Raw genomic sequence first — 17,903 nt, forward strand, 5'->3', positions numbered from 1 at the left:
GGAAAGCAGAAAAGCTACTGAGGTTTTTCTGTAGACTCTGGCATTGCAGAATGTATGTGCCTGTATGGCTAGCCTTGCCGTTTGGGGAATTAGGATTTTATTAAATGTTTTCTTTACAAAAGTATCAATCACTTGAATTACCACACAATCAGTAACTACTTTTTAAAGCAATTGAAAATATTCCTCAGTACTTAAGTCTTCTGTTACCAAAAACTGGTTCAGCTTAGAATTTTCTAGCAATTTGGAAATTTGTTAGTTGCTCTTAACGGGAAGGTTCTTGAATTTCATGAGCATTTAACAGGAGCTCAGAGTCTTTTTTGTTTCTTGTCTACACGAAGCTCTTCCACACGCATTTCTACAGAGGCACAGGAGGAAAAAAACAATGAGAGGTCACAAAGATAGTAAGATGCACCGTAGTTCCGCTCCCTCTGTAGGAGTAGAGGTAAATAATCTACTGGAGCAGTGTGCGCGCATTAAATAGTTAACTCTCGGTGATCACACACAGTAGCAGAGAATTAGGCAGCGACCAAAGATTAGATTTGCAAGCACGACTGGTTTACTTCTAGCCATAATCTAGAGGTTGAAGCTGAAACTTCACGGTGCCTGTTCCAGAGCGGCGAACAGAGCAGCCCCACTTTCGAGGCAAAAAATCGGCCACGGAGGCAGGCGCGGGGACTTCCAGAGGCACGAACTACCTCGTACGACCTCGGAGGCAGGGCTGCCAGCCAGCGGAATTCTGTCGTCCCCCTTCCTGACCGCAGGAAACCTGCACGTCACCAGGCGCTGCCCGGCTGCTGCCACCGCCGGCAGCGCGGCTGGGCGCCCGGCGAGACGGCCCGGGCGCGGCGGGAGCGCCAGGAGCCGCGGGGGCAGCTTCGGGCCGCGCCGCCCTGCCCTCCCTCCCTCCCTCCCGCCGCCTCAGCCGCCCGCCCCGGCCACGCACGCGGAGCTCCCGCTCCGGCGCCGTCCGCCCCTCAGGGCGCCGCGCCAGGCACCTGCCCAGCCCGCAGGGGCCGGGCCGTCCCCACCCCCGCCCCGCAGCGCCGGCCCTCCCCGCGGGCCCCGCCGGAGCGCGGCGCCGCTCGGCCCGCGCCCGGGGCGCCGGTTCACCCACCCCGCGGCTGGTGGCCGCGGGCAGCCGGGCTGGCCGCCTCCGCCCTCTGCCAGCAGGCGGAGCTGCAGGGAGCGGGTCCCCGCCGCAGCGGCTGGAGGGGGAGGGGAAGGAAGCGGAAGGAGCCGCCGCCGCGCCGAGGGGAGCAGGCGCTGTGCGGAGCCGCCGCCGCCGCCGCCTGGTGCGGGCAGCAGGGAGGGAACGAGCCGCGCGCGGGGCTGCGGGGCCGGTCGCGCCCGCCGCGCCGAGGAGCGGGCGCCAGGTGAGGGCGCGGGCCCGGCCCCGGGGGAAGGGGGGACCCGGATGGTGCCGCGTTCGGAACCCGCGAGGGGAGGGGGCGGGAGGAGGAGGAGGGAACGAGCGGGGGGAACCCCCCACGTGACCAGCGCGTGCGGGGAGGAGGTGGCGGCTCGCGCGCCCCGTTCGAATCAGCTGGTCCGCGGCGGCGCCTCGCGCGCGTGCGCGGCGGCCCCGCCCTCCCCCGCCCCCCGCGAGCGTTACGTGCGCGTGTCCGTGCGCGCGCCCGGCCTGACGCGGCGGGGCCGGGGACACGTGCGCGGCGCCGCGGCCGCCATGTTGGCGCTGAGCTGAGTGCGGAGGGTGCGCGCGCGCGCGCGCGGGGCCGGGCTGGGGCGCGAGGCGGGAGGGGGGGGGCTCGCGGGAGGGGCGGGGGGGGTGAAGGAAATCTCGCGAGGTCGCGCGGTCCCCGCGGGAGCGGGCCGGCTGCGGGATGGCGGCGCAGCGCTGGGCGTGCTGGGTAATGGTACCGGGGCCCGGGGGGCGGGGACCCTGCGCAGCCTCCTCCCCGCCGCCGTGCCCCGGGCCACACGGGGAGCGGGGCGGGGTTGGGCGCCCCGGGGAAGCGCGACTGGCTCCGCTCTCTCCTCCTCCCGCCCCGGCCCTGCCCCGCCCCGCCTCACCTCAGCTCACCTCACGCCTGCCCCTCGCAGCGCCCGGGCCGCGCCGGGCCCCTCGCCCCTGGCTCTGCAGAGCAGCGCCGGCTGCAGCGCCGTGGCCCGGGGCTTTCCCAGCGCTTTTCCCCCCTCCCGCCCTCCCCAGCCGCCGCGCCGCCCCTGCCCTCGCCTCCCCGGCCCTGCAGGCGCGGGTGCCGGGCTCGGCGCCGCTGAGCGCGCTGCTCTGCCCGGCTCGCCGGACGGGGCGCCCAGCTTCGCAGCGCTCGCTCGGCTGCGCCTCTGGCTGCGCCTCTGGCTGCTCCGTGCTGCGCTCGTAGCGGCGTCTCCTCCGTGTTAGCACCCAGAGGCCCGTCCTTTGGCCCTTCCGTGGCCAGCGTGCAGCCCGACGTGCCTTTACCCCCCACAAGCACTTCAGGTTGTTTTTGCTGCCTCGGCTTGCTTTCCGCACCTGCCCCGTGCTGTTGCTTCTGCACTCATTCAGGTTTCTGTTGTGGAACCCGAACTGCTCCTGTCCTGTAGGAACGTTGATACTTGAGGGTGCAAGGGTCCAAAAAGAGACATTAAACATCATAAACGTGATCTCTCTTGAGGCTATGATTTATGTCCCATTATATCCTAGAATTGTAAAATACATTTCTATTTTCTTTTGTATCTGGAAAAATAGTTCCAGCAGTGTCCAACCATCCCAGCTCAGCAATATCCCCTTTGTCTGCTAGTCCTCATATTTCTTAAGGGAGAGCATATGGTTCTGCTTCTTCCTTATGGTGTCTTGTATTCTGTCCCTGACTATCCAGGAACACTGGCAGTTTTTGTAGTCTTGTAGTGTAATTCTTCGTTTTACTAACCTAGTTTTAGGCTGCCACATAACTGATTCTAAATTTTTGGAAAATGAGATGTTCTTTAGGCTTTAAAGTTCGAGGCTTTGTTTTGGAAAGATGTTTGCAGTTGTTTTTAAACGAATTGTAGTAGTTCTTCAGTAGTTGTGTTTTCCATTGATACTGTCATTATTACTGTACTGATGCAGTGGTTGTTTAGTGAGGCTTTAAGAATTAAACTCTTAAGTGTAATTTGTATTTCATATTAAATACTAACTTGTGCAACTTTTAGAGAATATGCTTTTTGGTATTTCTAACATATGGTTAGATACTGTACTTTCCTCTGCCTCCTAGCTGCTACAGGGACTGGTGATCCAGTAGGAGCTGGTAGATTTGGAGTTAGAAAAATCTGAATGTTTTCATAAGCAAGTATAACTTTTCAGAAAATAAGTTGGCAAGTTACCATTGCAGTTTGTTTTCAAGTATCTTTAAATCGTACTGTACTGTCTTCCAGAGTAACAGTATTTGCTTAATCAGAAGTGGAAAAAATTATTTACAAAAAAAAAAAAAGACTGTGTATGTTAAACAGTCGAGGAGAAAAATGCAGTCCTTTTAAAGTAAAGAGTATGTACTAAAGTATATAAAAAAACAGATACAGGTGAAATTTTCACCCAGTTGAAGTCGCTCATGGAACTCTAATTGCCTTAAAAGGGGTTAGCAGTTAGTACTTTACTGTAACATGTGACTTTCAGGAAGTCATTCACAACCTCAAAAACTTTGCAGGCTTTCTCCAGCACTGTCATGCTTATTTCATAAAAGCATTCTATATCTTGAATTTACAGTGTCTTTTTATGAAGGACTCTTGCACAAAATAGCTGTTTGTGGCAGTAAGGAGCAGCAGTTGTGACCTTAAATTGAAATACTGTTGATAATTTGTGTTTAGTTACTTAGTCCTACAAAGGTAGTTGTTGCAATTCTCAGTTGTTCTACTGTGAACTGAAATGATTTTTCCTTTGCATTGCATGCTCCAAGTGCATAATTACTAAGAGAGAGGATGTGTTAAATAGCTGTTTAGTTACGAAGTTCAATCATGTTTTAACATTTCTGGAAAAAAGAGAAATAAGAAATAGGGTTTTTTAGGTCAGTGTTATTACACATTTAATGTGTAAGAATAGTTGGGTGTCTATGTTAACAAAATTTGGGAATGTGCCCTACTTGGACTTCTGTTCTACAGCTGAATAGCATGTGACTACTCTGATGCCTGTCAGTGTTTTTAAGATACTTGTGTACTGAGATTCTAGTCTGCTGTCTGGAGTCTCATACAGAATTAAGGCTTTACTTCCGATATTTTCAAGAGACTTAAGGGTGGTTTTGTTTGTTTCTGCTTCTTCCAGGTCATTCTAGGTACTTTGGGTAGGTTGACTTCTGGTTGAGCTGTCTGGTTGATGGTAGAAGGTAGAAAGACTTTTTCTCTGCTCTTTTACCATGTTTTTGGATAAGGGTAATAAGAAATGTTTTCTGAATGTTTCTAGAATTACTCAGAAAGTTGGAACAGAAGTCTTTGCAGTCTGGCCTACTTAAATTTGTAAGGTGTTGGTTTTGGTGGGCTGCTTTTTTTTTTTTTTTAAATTTCACTTTTTAAAAGCTCTCTTTAAGGTCTTTAGGACTAACCTACTGGGGTTTGCTTTCTTTTGGTTTTCCCCAAAATTGAAGTACTTGCATTGTTTGGAACTTATGATAAAAGTCTCTCTGGTCATAAAGAACCAGATTTGCAAGACATAACTTATTTTACAAGTATTAAGCACTTGTTTATATCCACAGATTTACATTGTACTTCCAGTTCTAGGAATGCAGTATTGTAAGACCTATTGTTCACTTTCTTTAAGGTTGGTTTAAAACTACTTAGATTATTCCAGACAGATATTTGTAGAACTTGTCCTTAAAAATCTTGAAAAAGATAGATTCTCCCACCTCTGTAGGCGAGAGTGAAGGTGGTGAAAGTGAGAAACTTTCTCACTTCTCTAGTGAGGAAGTTGTTGGGTTTTTTTATATTTTCCAAATTTGCTCTCTGCTGGAAATCAAGCTGTTGATTGTAAGAACTTGATTCTGGTAAATTTTGCACTCTAATACTTAAGGATATATTGTTCTAGTTTTAAGTACATTGTAAATCTGGTTTCTGTTTCTAAAGCTGCCTTGGTTGTAGAAGAACCATCATGAGAGTTTAGTTTTGTGAAGACCTACTTTCTCTTTCAGTAACTTGTAAAACACTTTAGAAATGCAGAGCTGAACATTACATACTGTGCTCTCTTATTGGACACTTTTTCAAGCAAAAAGACTTCCAAAAAGATTCTCTGATTAGGTGCAGCTTTGTGATCAAAAGACTCAGATTTTGTTTTGTAGGGTAATAGGTTGGTAGTTTGTGTGGTTTGTGTTCAGAATACTTGTATTGGGTCCAAGTTTGCATTTAACTACATTCCCTTATACAGACAGTTTGTCATACAAGCGATTTTTATATCTTCAGACAAAAAGTTTGGTAGCTTAACTTTACAGTACTGCTTGGATGCTTAAAATAAATTCAGTTCAATGTAGAAATGCAGAAAGCAGCTGGTCCACTCTTCAGAATTGTACTGAGATCATTCCCTCTTATGGTGAAGTTCTGCTTGTGTTACTTGTTTCAGCAGGTCTTCATCCCATGGTTTAAATTTTACCTGATATCATTAAAATATTTTTGCTTTGCATTGAGCTGATTGGTTTGGATCTTGTTGCTCCAGAAAACGGTTGATTCTACTTGTAGTGGTCCTTTATCTATTAGATTGCCATTAGCTGATCTCAGTACTTCCTGGTCTACTGAACTTCACCATATGACATAGGAAGATGAATGTTGGCAAGATTGACAATTTTCCTTGTCCAAGATTTTAAAGATGTTTTTACTATTTTAGTTTTAAATACATTATTTAAACACAAATATTTGTTTTGATTAGTGGGTGCACATATTCCAGACAGACTAGTGGTAAAAAGGGTAAAAGCTTACTTTGTAGACAGTATGTCAGTAGTAGAGCAGGGGGATTTTGTCAGTCTTTTACAGCTTTGCCATGAGAAATACTTTATCTGTGTTTTGAACTTTGTTTAAAATACTTATTTTATTTAGAAAAGTTAAAACTCTAAAAGGAAATGTATGTTCTTGAGTTTGCCTGTTGGTACATAAATGGTAACGTCCTGCTTTTTGTCATTGATTTTGTTTTATTAGTACATATAAACATGTACATGTGTACATAAAATCTCACTGTTTCAGAGCTAGTGATTTGTTTTGGTGTGAATTGAAATATGTCTGTAGTATCTTTAATAAAGGAAAAAAAAACAGGGATATAGCTCAAATTCAAAATTGGAGGAGCAATGCAACTGAATTGAAGGGGGAGGAGAGTGGTAGAGTCTCCCCTTGTATATTTGAGTTTGAGAGATACTCTGCCTGTACAGTACTGTTGAATTTAGGAATTTTATCTCCACAGTTAAAGAATCGAGAAACACCAAAAATAGATACTGTCAGAGAAGATTTGCCAGGCTGGGCAGTTACTTGTTAAGTGCTCTAAGTACATTTCAAATTGAAAGCATGCATTGAGTGGAATTGTGCAGGTGTATTTTCTGGATTTAATCCTGTTTAGTCTTTCAGTTTGTGACCTGGATGATAGAACAAAGCAGATTTACTGGACAGTACAAATCTGGGAAGGGGTACAAGAATTACAGTGTTAAATGGCATTGACAAATTGGATGAATGATCTGAACTAGATGGGATGTGGTTCAGTAAAGAGAAACACAAAATGGTATGTTTGGATAGCAACAATAAACTAAATGTAAGCAACAGCTGGCTGGGCAACAGTTCTGCAAATAAGCAGCTGTATCACAAAATGCACACAAAGGAGTCACGACAGTTCTATAAAAAACCCCAAGAGTCATACTGGGATTCTTGAACAGGATTTTGTTGCATGTAAGATGAAATTATTCTGCAGTACTCAGGGTAAGGCCTCAGATGATGTACTGTCTCCATTTTTTTTCCTCCTTGTTACTTCAAACAGCTTTGGACCAACAGAATAACATTTAGTGAAGAGTTGCAATAATGACCTTTGAGGAAGGACTGAAAGAGTCACACTTGTTTAGTCTGTAGCAGAGATGGGGAAACATAATGATAGGCTTACAAAATGGTAAAGATTGTTACAAAGAAGAATGTAATAAACTGTTCTGTCTAGATAGGATAAGAAATACTGTTCCTAAGGAGCGCAAAAGGAGATTTCAATGTTAGGAAAAACTTCTCAGTTTTATGAATGGATAATCATAATACTAAATATCTGAGGGAGGTAATGGGATATCTATTGTTGGAAGTGCTCTAGAAAAGTTTAAATAGCCTTTCAGAGGTGATTTATGTATAGTTGATCTGTCCTTGACACAGGAGGCAGGAGGACTTGCCAGCATTACCTCTCTCCACAATTTTATTATATTTCTATTTTCCTGGCCATGATTTAAAAGAACAAAACAAAACTTTACAGTGGAGCGATAAAAATTTGTGATGTGACTGTTTATAAAGTTTAGTAAAAAAAGAATAAAAATCAAGTGTATTTGTTTCAGATTCTTGTATAAAGCATTTATTAAAGCCTTCTGTAATGTAATACTGAAAATATTATAGAGTCTTACTTGAAGATTTACTATATTTGACTTACCTTTGCATGGTTTTTTGTGATCCAATTGAAATAAACTGAGCTAGAGTCAAAGTCTTTTGGAAGACTTCACTGAAGAGAAGCAAAGTTCACAAGATTAAGTCTAGGGAGCCAAGGAATCAGCTGCATTCCAAGCTCTGAAACAGAGCAAATAATGCAACTTCACCTTCTGTCTGTAAAATAGAAGTAACAGCTATTATCTGAAAGATGTACATTGAGGAATAATAATAAATTACAGTATCTTCAGGTTCCCAAAGAGTTTTTAATATAAATATTATGTTATTTAAAATTGGTTTGCGTTCCATGAATTAAAAAGAGACTTCAGTCTTTCATGCCCATTGCTGCAAAATAGTCAAAGTATGGAAAAGCCTGAATAGAAATGTATGCTTTCTACACATATACTAGTTTTAACAAAAAATTATCCTTTGAGATTTTTTTAAGGTGATTTAAAAATATTTTATTAAATTGGAAGAACTAACTTTCACACAAATGAGTTGTTAAAGCTTTTTAGAATTAAAAGTACTGGACAATTTGATAATAAAACTATTTTTTGAACCAAATTCTGATTAATGTATTGTTCTTCACTTTCTCTATTGAAAATCAGCTGCCTACATTCCAAGTGACCTTGTTCAAGCTTTTCTGAATTCTGAAATTTGACAAAGCTGCTTTGGGCTGGATGATGAATGAAAGATATGCTCTGTGTCACTGTGTGTGCTCTGTAATTAGAAAAAGGGTTAAAGTGAAACAAATTCTATCACAGTCTTGCTGTTTAAAAATACTGTAGCGGATTTAGCTAAAATAATGTTTTCGGTCTATGACTGCCTACTTCTAGCTAGGATTTTAGGACTTTTTTCCATTTGACCGATGTTATGGATTAAACTTGATGTATAATTTAACTTCACAGGTTGTCATCAATATATTTGTTGTACTTGATGGGAAACTGGTAAGCAAACATTTGAGAAATAAAGTGTTTTGGTAACTGAAGTGGAACTGGCTTTAGTTCCTTATGCAATTCTTACTTACCTGTAGTGGTGATGGCAGCAGGGCACTGAAGGTTTCTTATACTTTATTTCAGTTAAATAAATGTGATCTCAAAGTTATTAATGAGAATCCCATTAGTAGAAATCAATAAAGGAAGAAAGCAAACACTGTTCACTATATTAGAATGTCAGAAAAGGAATTTGTTCCTTTGCTCAAATATTTTTAAGTCTTCCAGGGATTTTCCTCTTATGTATTGCTGCATTACAGAGGATTTTTGTAGAGTATTATAAAGGGGTCACAGTATCTCATGCAGTAAGGGCACAAAGGCTTAAGTCTTAGGCAGAGACAGATGTACCTATTCCCTAAGCTCCACCTAAAGAGCTGTAACTGAGAAGAAATTGTCAGAACTGTCTTTAAGAGACTGTTTTAACATGGAGTTTGGAGAAGTATTTTTTTGCAGAGTAGACTGGGGGAGTATATAGACAGTGACTGACAAAAAGAGTGGGAATCCATCAACATTACAACAGATGCTGGGTTTGTTTGCTGGCGTTTTTTTTCTGTTTCAAAGTGTATACAGCTTCTTTGGCAATTGAAAAAAATAAAGTGTTTTATTAATAGTTGTCAGAATATACGGGTATATGCTTTCTCTTCCACCCACTACCTTCTTTTAATTTACTTTTGCTTTCTTTGTGTATGTTTCTGAAAGAGTGTAACTAGCAGTTTTACTAGTTTGGTATACGTGACTGTGTTGCTTTTTTTAGTAACTGCTTTGTCTAGATTGTCAGTTGAAAACATTTGACAACAGTTTCTATGCTTTGCCATGCTACTATCTCTTTTTTTTGGGTATTTCCTCAAAAGCTAAGCTTCAGGAAAAAGGAAGTTAACCGGAAGTTCTCAGTTCATTTCAATTCTCAGTCTGTATCTTTTCTGTTTGTTTTCTTCTTGGTTTGGTTTGGGTTTTTTGCTTGCTTTTTTGTTTGTTTGTTTGTTTTTGTTGGTGTGTGTTTTCTTTTTTTAATGACAGGTTTATTTTGCACTGGAAAAATAGTCAACATACACAGCCACTACAGCTTATGATGTATTTTTTTGAATTACTTTCCTATTTTCATCAGAATCATAGTGTTTATCATGTCAGTTTCCTGGAAGTTCTGCTGTGTCCAGTGCATTGCAAAAAATGCAGAAGGGCTTAAAAAAATCGTTATTCACAATATCATTGTGGAGGCTGGAGGCATTTACTTTTCATGTGTAGTTTTAAATCAATCTCTTAGGAAGTGATTTATAACAGAACCAAGTGTAGTTACCTCATTTCTGTTCAGTGAGGTCAGCTGAAAATTTCTCTGGGTCATATAACTGGGAATCCACTGATCCTTTGTTAAGAGGATTCCTAAGATACTTCAGATGGAAAAGGTTCTCCACATAGCTGCCATCTCACAGCCAGCACTGAAAAGGACAGTGAGAAACATTCACTCTTAGTATAATGTCCTAGTGCAAATAAAGGTTCTCCTCCCTCATCTCCCACCCCATAGCGATCTGTCTTTTTCAGATTTTTGTCTTTAGAGTTAATTTCAAAACTTTTAAGACAGTAAGTCTTATCTCTGTGATTCTTACCATGTAGTTTGAAGGTCTTGTTGTTGAACCAAAGAAAATTTTGCAAATCCTCAAGAATCCTCTATATTTTATTCTTAAAAATGGACTCCTTTATGGATTACAGTTTGCCATTGGGATAATTCAGATTATCCTAGTATGTAGGTATAAAGGAACAGATTTTTTTGATGTTAAAATCTAGACAGGTTTTTTGCTGTTGCTTTATCAAGTACCCCACAAAAAGAAAAACAAATCAACAATATAGGTAGTTAATTTCTTCTTAGTCTTTGAGAATTTCAGTTATGTCACTCATGATCTGAAAATATCACTGGTTAATTATAGTCCTGAAGTGGTTTTATTGAAACTTCCTCTATTGCATGAAAGGTTATTTTTTTTTTCTCCTATTGAAATTCCGAATGTAGAGGGGGAATCTTTTGCAAGGATGTGGAGGTAAAGGCATGCCAGTTAATGTCATTTTATCCAGTGTGACTCATGTGTCATTGATTTTCCACTTGAGAGATAACTCTGGTGATCAGACCTTTGTGTCCTGCTTTTAGGGAATTGCTCATAATTAAATTTAGTTGCAGTTAGATCAACTGCCTTGTAGAAAACCTTGTGTTAGATTGTTCTATGTCTGTATTTACTTAACCCAGGAAAATCTCCCAATGAAACCATCCAGAAGGTCAGGAGATTCTCCATGAGAAACAGGAGAGTTCTAGAGAGGTTTACTGTTTAATATTCTTGGTACCATTTTCAGTTTTGATTCACGTGTCACTGTAGCTTTGTTATGTGACTTGTAACAAATAATCATGTGGACATTTCCTCTCATCCTATTAATTCTGTCAGTAGGCCTGCTGTGCAGAAGTGTCGTGAGCTAGAATTTAAGTTCTGTTTGCTTATCTTACCTTAAATGTGTCCTTTACTCCATGTGGGCTATAGTTACAGTTTCTATAGTTAGTTAGCGCTTTCTACCGCTTTGAAACAAAAGTTTGTTTTTCTTGTACTTAGACATGTACATCTGTTGAAGTCTGGGCAAATGTTTCTTTTTGACCTTCAGTGACTATATTTTCCATAATGAGAAGATGTCAAAAAGAGCCCAAGGATTTGATTTTTCCTCTGTTGCCTTTTTATGTCTCAGGTTCTGTCAGTGAAGACTTGTGTCAACTGGATTTCAGTCAAATTTCAATAGCATTGTAACAGTTTTATATTAAAGTGTACAGTAGAACAGAATGAAAATAAAATAGATGATCTGATCACCCCTGCTTTGCAGAAGCAGGCAGGAAGAACATTTCCCTCAAGGAGTTCACAATTCCAGTATAATACAGGTTATAGCTGGGCAATACAGGTAGATGAAAACATTAAGGTGGTCGAATTATTTCCTGTGTATCAGTTAAAGAAGTATTTTTATCCTCATCATGAAAAATGAGAGTTCCGAGTTAAAAGAAGTAACTGGCCTTTTTGCACTTAGAAAGCATAAGGGAGAGCCTGAGAATGAGGCTTCATGTTACAGCTAACCTGATCAAATGGCTCTCTGTCATCAAAATACATAGTTATGCCCCCTGCTTACTACTGGCACCTGTGCTCATTTGAGTACTACAGTAAGCCTGTTTAGGGAGCTGAACCAGCAGAAAAATAATACCTCTTTTGTAGGAGTTTGTATTTTCTAAATGGGCTCATTGTGAGATCAGATTGAATACTAAAGCAAGTGCATGGGAAAAATCAGGATGATGCACCTGAGAGTTACAGGGGAGTGGGATTGCTCCTTTTTGTAGATTAAATCACTTAACAGTAAAATGAAACCTCACCTAGGAAGTCTTGTTGAAAAATTAAAGAGAGAGTGATTGAAGGTTCATCAGAGTGTGAATCAACACTGTTGATAAGGAGTGAGATGATAGATGGATGTGACTTTGTTGTATTGAAAAGATACAGGGAAAGTGATGCCTTGGACAAAGAAATTGGCTCTGGAAATGCTCTTTGGAGAAATATCTAAATGGATATAAGTGGAGGAGGGATAGAGAAAAGAGCATTTCAGTAATTAGAATGAAAAATTATGAGATCCTTATGAGAGTTACCCACTTGGGGTAACAGTGGAAACATTTCTAAATCAAGCCAACTGCTGAAAGAGAGTTCAGTTGCTAAAAAAAAAAGTGTTGTTGGCACATGATTTAAGATGGGGATTTTTCAGTCAAAATAGGTAAGTGTTTTAAATGTTAGAGGATGCTCAGACTTGTTAATTTTGATAAAATACTTACAAAGTAATGGTATTTTACTAAAACCTTTTTAGTGATTGCATTAAAAAAAACCCTCTACTGTGGCAGTAGTCTAAAGATGATACAAATCTGATGACTCTTGACTTCACCACTGTCTTGAATCAGAGTTTTAGAAGCATCTCACAAAACTGAGCGAATGGGTCATCTGACTTTAAATCAACTGTTAACAGCCCAGGAAAGTGTTCTGATAGACATTTCTGTAAAAACATCAACTTGGTTTTCACTAGTTGTCAAAAAAACAGAGTTTGAGTATTATTAGAAAGGGGTCATAACAAAACATCACTGTTGTGTAGTAAAAATCCATTACATACACAGGCCATGCTTTGAATACGATTGTCCCACACTGATCCCTCTACTATACTTAGCACAGAAATAGGCAACAAGAATAATCCAATGTTTATGATAGCTTCTCTTTGTGGAACACCAAGGAGATAAGCCAAATAAAATATCCATTTGTACAGCAAAGGTATGACCTCAGGTCTGCCATGCCCTACATAGGCACTGTGTTTCAGTACTTTCTGTGTTTCTAGATGAAGTTAAACTAATTTTTAAAGGTATGGGTGTTTTATGTATGTTTTTTAATCCTGTTATCAAGAAAGGAATGTATTAATTGATTATTGCCCTAGGAGAGATAATGTTTTATTGAGTTATGAGGGCTTTGTATATTCAAGATACAGCAAAGGCTGCTTAGGGGCTATATTCTCACTGTGCTTATTTGTCCTCTTTTATGGCTACAGCATTATGCTGTGGGTAATACAGTTGTTCATAGCTGAATAATTTCATATTTTTATACATAAATTTTAAATGTTCCCTAGAGGAACTGACAATTGGTTATTTTTTTTATAGTATTTTGTAAAAGGTTAAGCAGTTCTTTGGATGGCATGTAAATTCCATTTGTCAAATTAATCCTTAATACTTGATGTCAGCTTTTCAGAGGTATTAAGGAATAAGCATAGCACTTGGTTTGATATAGTACTGTTAAATTCCTTAGAATAGTTTGGAAAAACTGCCTTAGAAAGCCTCAGTAACACTTTTTTAGGACATTGCTGGCAAACTGTAAGTTATTTTTTAAAAAAGCTAGTAGTCTTCTTGAAGAATGCAAATGTGCTTATGGCTGTCAGAGTAAATTAATATGATTTCTACCTTTGTAACTTTTTTATTTATTTTTTTTTTTATTTATTGTTTTCAAATTAATATGTAAAGATTCCAAGCTGTCTGACAAACTCAGAAAACTACTTGTCAAATTGGTTATGGTCTTGTAAGAAAGAAGCATTTGGAGTAATCAGATCAAATTGGTTTTGGTCTTCTAAGAAATAGGCATTTTTAGTAAATCAGATCTCTATAACTGAATGTTTCAGAGGGATAAAAATCAGGAAAAATTCCACTTTACGTTTTTTTTATCTAAGTCAACATATAAGTCCCTAGTAAATAACTTAGCTGTTTAGTCTAACCTTTACCTAATTTCTTCTAATTAGAAGTTCTTGGATGTTTCGCCACTTGATACAATGTATGGACAATCTCAAAGCATTTCAAAGGCAAAAATCATGCCCATGGAGAGCAAGAATTTTATTTCAAGTGCAGATTTTGTACTGCTGTGATGGTTTAGCCATTTAGGAAACTGTCTGTACACTGGCAATCTGCTCATGTTCACTTAGAATGGGTATGGGATCTATGTAATTCAAACTCTCTGACCCAGCTTCTGGCAGCTCCTTCCTGTTTACTGAATCTGTGATAAAATATGCTGAAAGTAAACGGTAGCTCTGTTTTCCTTTGTTCTTGTGCTTTGAGAAATCCTCTAGTGGCTGAGCCTGGAACTTGAATATCCTTATATTTCTCCAGGCCTTTACCTGCTGGTACAGGGCAATTGGAAGAACTGACAGAATGAGGATTTCCTTTTTAATTATTTTTTTAAATATAGATTTTTTAAAGAATTTTAGGTACTACAGCCAGACATTTTTATATAAAAGGTTACATGTTAAAATGTGGTCATAGTTTGCACTGTATTATTGAATTAGTAACTGATGAAGTATAAAATCAGTGAAATACTACTGAGTTCTGTCATTATGAGACAAAGGATGAAAATCAAAACTGTCAGAAATCAGTTTCAGAAAATTGAAATGGGATAACATGCAATATAAAATCTTGAAGTCTCATGTATTCTATTAGAGTAGATAAAATTGCAAGCATATACCTAGGTTACTAGAACCGAGTGTATCCATTTGAAGCATCTGTGACATTGTGGTTGAAAAAGCATACTTCCACTTATGCAGTAGCTTTCCATTGTTGATAATACCATGGTTCTCTCTCTCTTTTTTTAATTTTTTTTTTCTTTATTCCTGGAAAAAATGTATCTAGGCAAGGTCATAAAAAGTGAAGCAGAAAGGGGAACTCTGGGTAAAACACAAAAAATGTATTGTGTCAATAAAGAAAAATACAACTGAAAGTAGTAAGGACAAGAAGTTAAAACTTAAGTTGTTGTGAGAGTTGCATTGGTTGTCTAACCTCGCAGCCTTTTTGCCAGATTATTGCTCTTTGTACCCATTTGTAAAAATGGAAAATCAGAATTCTCTTTTACAAACTCATCAGTGGGAAGACCTGAATGCTAAAAATCTGTTGAAAGACAGAGAAAATACATGGAAGAGAAATCCACTGAAGTTGAGTGAATAGCTAGAAATTACATATGACTTAAGAGGACCCTGAGCTAAAAATAGCTGGACTCTGGAAAGATGTTGTGTACGCTAGCTGTCTTCCCCAGCCATCTGCTTGCTGCTGCTGTTGGAGAAAAAGTACTGACAAGATAGATCTCTGGTCTAACTCAATGTGAGGAAAGGGGTTTTAAATTAATAAAGTTCAAAATAATTTATTTGCTTTTAAAGTTTGTGAGGAAGACGTTTTGAAAATGATTAAACTTACAAAGGGAACTGAGTGTATATATGTGCATAGGTGATAGATATATTCGTGTGCTTAGATGGTAATAGGCAAGTCCCTTTTGCTCTGAAAATGTAATGCAACATCTCAATATCTGGAGCATGGAACATACTTAGAAAGTGCTTGATAAACTATTCAGCAAGTGGGAAGGGATAATAGAATTGGAATGCATTTTTCACTTTGTAGGCAGTCTTTCATTTTATGCTTGAACAGTAAGCAGTTTTGAAAGAAAATTGGCTCGTGTAGGTAAAAGAAATAATAAACTGAGTATTGCAAAACAGAACAACCTTGAAGAACAATTACAATCAAAGCAGAATATCTATGTATTCCTTATATAATAAAGTGGAGTAAATGAAGCATAAAGGAAAGTGTACAGAGGGTAAACTGTATTTCAGCAATGTGTTGACACGTTAATAGTGGGTTTAGAGTTAACAGTGTGAAATCTCAGAAATTCTTAGAAATGCATTTTAAATCTAGAAAATATGTATATTTAACAAGTTAATAAGATACCTGGAGGAAAAACAGCTGATGCATAGTTGTACTTGTGTGAAAAGTTTTACTGTTCTGGCTGAATCTTCCAATATAATTAATTTGTGAGTTTAAAAGATTAAAAAAATGTGAATCAGGCCAGTCTGACTTTTACTGTGTGGGCTGTAGAAACTACAGAACTGATTAAAAAGCCTGCATCTAGATGAAAAATAATTTACCAGTGGTCACAAGAAAAGCAAATACTTGTCATTATGGTAGGAAAAAAAATACTCTTCTTCTGGGTTTTTTATAGGGTGATAATGACAGTTTATGCCAAAGTGTTTGAATGCAAAAAAAAAATGTTCATATTGGGCAAGTAAGCAGTAACAAAAAGGCTAAGATTTTCAATGTAAATTTAGACCAAACAGATCTTCCTTCGTATTTCCACGTAGTACTGTAAGTAAAGGCAAGGAAAATGCAGAAGACCCAGGAAGTGAAATGCAGTATATTGTTTAGCAGTGAGTGTGCTGACCTACGAAGACTTTCTGAGCAGAGCAAGAGAAGAACGCAAAACAGCAATAAAGCAAAACAAAATTACATACGGTGCAATCATAGTCCTATTTCAGCTATATATATTAGAGCAAAAAAGGAAAATAGACTACTATTGTACTGTTAAATCAAGGAAATTCTGGCCAGCTGTCCTGTCTGGGGATAGTTGGATATAGACAGAAGCAGCTTAGACAAAGTAATGTACTAACTGAATTGGGACCACTCTTACAATTAAGTTTGTTTTTTTAAATAACAGCGTTTACTACCAATAGGTAAGCTGTAATTAAGAAGAAGGGTATGTGATAATGTTAATATTGAAAGTTTTGTTTTCTTGTACTCAGACACAGGCCAGCAATCAAACAGAAAGTGGCTGATCACTGTTACTTTAAGAGCTTTTAAAAAATGCAGTCGCTAATGCGCTTAAAACACCTTCAGTACTTGCCAGTTGAAACTTCAGGAATCCAAGTAGACTGAAATATGCATAACGGACTTTTTATTCAGAACACTTAAATGCAGACTGAACAAAGAATGAGAATATCAAATTATACAGGGTTACAAAACCTGTCTGCTTAATAAGCTCAGTCTCAGTTGCAGAGGTGAATTTGGAAAGAATCTAAGAATAAATTGCAAGATAGTGTTTTAAAGTGCTGATATCTGCTGATTTTCCAGGATGCCCAAGCACTGGGAGAAAATTTCTCTCTGCTTTCAGGTACTTCTGGGGAGACAGGCTCATTCTCAGTGTAGATGATGCTGACAGCCATCTCACAGAGCAGGGATGTGCTCAAAAGTGCTTTGAAAGACTATCTGCAAAGGCAAAGCCATGATGTATGGCTAAATATCATTAGCAGCTGTACTGTGTATTGGACCAAACAGCAAAAAGACAATTGGAATGAGCAGTGTACTGTATGGAAGGCTGGAACAAGAAGTAAGGATGGGTCTTTTTTGCCATATTTTGAGAACTGCAGTAATGTTGAGGTTCTAGCATAGAGGTATGTCAGTGAAACATTTCAACAGCTGTAGCATCTCAGACTGTTTCTGCAGAAAATAGATGTTTCTGTCTTCTTGCTGTGCAGCAGAGAATTGACTGTGTGTAACAAAGTCAGCTGCACCATACGATTTTGTTAAAATATCAAAGTCACTTCTGATACAGCCACATGAGCATTTAAAAGAGGTAGGGCTTTTAAAACTAACTGGCAGTTAAAGAGCAGCATAATCCAAGTCATTTACAGTTGGACACAGAGATCTTAAGGGTTGCAGGCTACTATAGTATTTAAATCCAAGGTTAAAGCACAGTTTGTTTTATAAGCTAGTCCATTACTTTCCAGAGCCTGTACCTAGTGAGAAAACATCTGTTTGTTTACATGGTGAGTGGTGCTACAATTATACCTGCAGTATTAGCTTATGTGTTGCATCTGGTCAGGAGGTTCATCAGAACCACAGCTTAACTGTGACAAGCTTTGTTTCTTTTGCTCTTAGATACCAGTGGATGCCTCTGGTCTGTCTAGAATGTGTTTTAAGCCTTTAGAGCCACAATTTAAATCAACCCTTAAGCTTAGGCAAGAAAGTATGCCTTTGTT

General features: G+C 39.8%; 1 protein-coding gene across 4 annotated transcripts in view; it reads left to right on the forward strand.

The window, feature by feature from the left end:
- The first annotated feature begins 1,285 nt into the window (after positions 1-1,285).
- The window catches only part of ZZZ3 (zinc finger ZZ-type containing 3), a 51,057-nt gene continuing 34,439 nt past the window's right edge, over positions 1,286-17,903 (forward strand). The window contains exon 1 of one of the 4 annotated variants that reach the window (XM_051625212.1): positions 1,286-1,373. The gene's annotated coding sequence lies outside the window, so the exon portion shown is untranslated. Of the gene's footprint in view, positions 1,374-1,691; positions 1,712-1,841; positions 1,869-17,903 lie in introns of those variants that run through there. The other 3 variants (XM_051625213.1, XM_051625215.1, XM_051625211.1) reach the window with 3 other exon arrangements.

Source organism: Apus apus, chromosome 7 (assembly GCF_020740795.1).
Source record: "Apus apus isolate bApuApu2 chromosome 7, bApuApu2.pri.cur, whole genome shotgun sequence".
NCBI classification, from domain to species: domain Eukaryota; kingdom Metazoa; phylum Chordata; class Aves; order Apodiformes; family Apodidae; genus Apus; species Apus apus.